Raw genomic sequence first — 1,057 nt, 5'->3', positions numbered from 1 at the left:
GTGGGCATGGGGATGTCATTGTGGGCATGGGGACATTGTTATGGACATGGGGACGTCATCATGGGCACAGGGATGTCATTGTGGGCATGGGGACGTCATTGTGGGCATGGGGATGTCATTATGGGTACAGGGATGGCAATGGGGACACCATCATGGGCATGGGGACATAGTTGTGGGCATGGGGATGGCAATGGGGACACCATCGTGGGCATGGGGACGTCATCGTGGGCACGGGGATGGCAATGGGGACACCATCGTGGACATGGGGACGTCATCATGGGCACAGGGATGTCATTGTGGGCATGGGGACATCGTCGTGGGGATGGAGATGTCCCCAGGGGCTTCGCGATGCCACCATGGGCACAGGGACGTCACCACGGACATAGGGATGAGGACATGGCCATGGGGACAGGGTTGGGGGGAGGGGAGGGGGATGAGGACAGGGACAGGGACAGGGAGGTGCCAAGGAGGTGCCAGGAGGTGCCAGAAGATGATGGGAGGTGGCAGGGAGGGGAAGAGAGGTGACAGAGGGGACAAGAAGATCCCAGAAGGTCCCCAAAGGTCTCAGAAAGTCCCACGAGGTGCCAGCAGGTGACAGAGAGGTGAGGAGAGTTCCGAGAGGTCCCCAAAGGTCCCAGAAGGTCCCCAAAAGTCCCAAGAGGTCCCAGGAGGTCCCCAAAGATCCCAGAAGATCCCAGGAGGTTCCTGGATGTGCCAAGAGGTGCCAGGAGGTGCCAGGGAGGTGACAGAGGTAACAAGAAGGTCCCAAAAAGTCCCAGAAGGTCCCCAAAAGTCCCAAGAGATCCCAAGATGTCCAAGGAGGTCCCAGGAGGTTCCCAAAGCTCCCAGAAGATCCCAGGAGATTCCTGGATGTGCCAAGAGATGCCAGAGAGAAGAGAGGTGACAGGGGTGACAAGAAGGTCCCAGGAGGTCTCAGAAGGTCCCAAAAAGTCCCAAGAGGTCCCAGGAGGTCCCAGAAGGTCCCAGGAGGTCTCAGAAGGTCCCAAAAAGTCCCAAGAGGTCCCAGGAGGTCCCAGAAGGTCCCCAAAGATCCCAG

This window comes from Haliaeetus leucocephalus, unplaced genomic scaffold (genome assembly GCF_000737465.1).
Source record: "Haliaeetus leucocephalus isolate CR32 unplaced genomic scaffold, Haliaeetus_leucocephalus-4.0 Scaffold390, whole genome shotgun sequence".
Taxonomy (NCBI): domain Eukaryota; kingdom Metazoa; phylum Chordata; class Aves; order Accipitriformes; family Accipitridae; genus Haliaeetus; species Haliaeetus leucocephalus.
The sequence above is the reverse complement of the archived record's forward strand: the minus strand, read 5'-3'. Positions refer to the sequence as shown.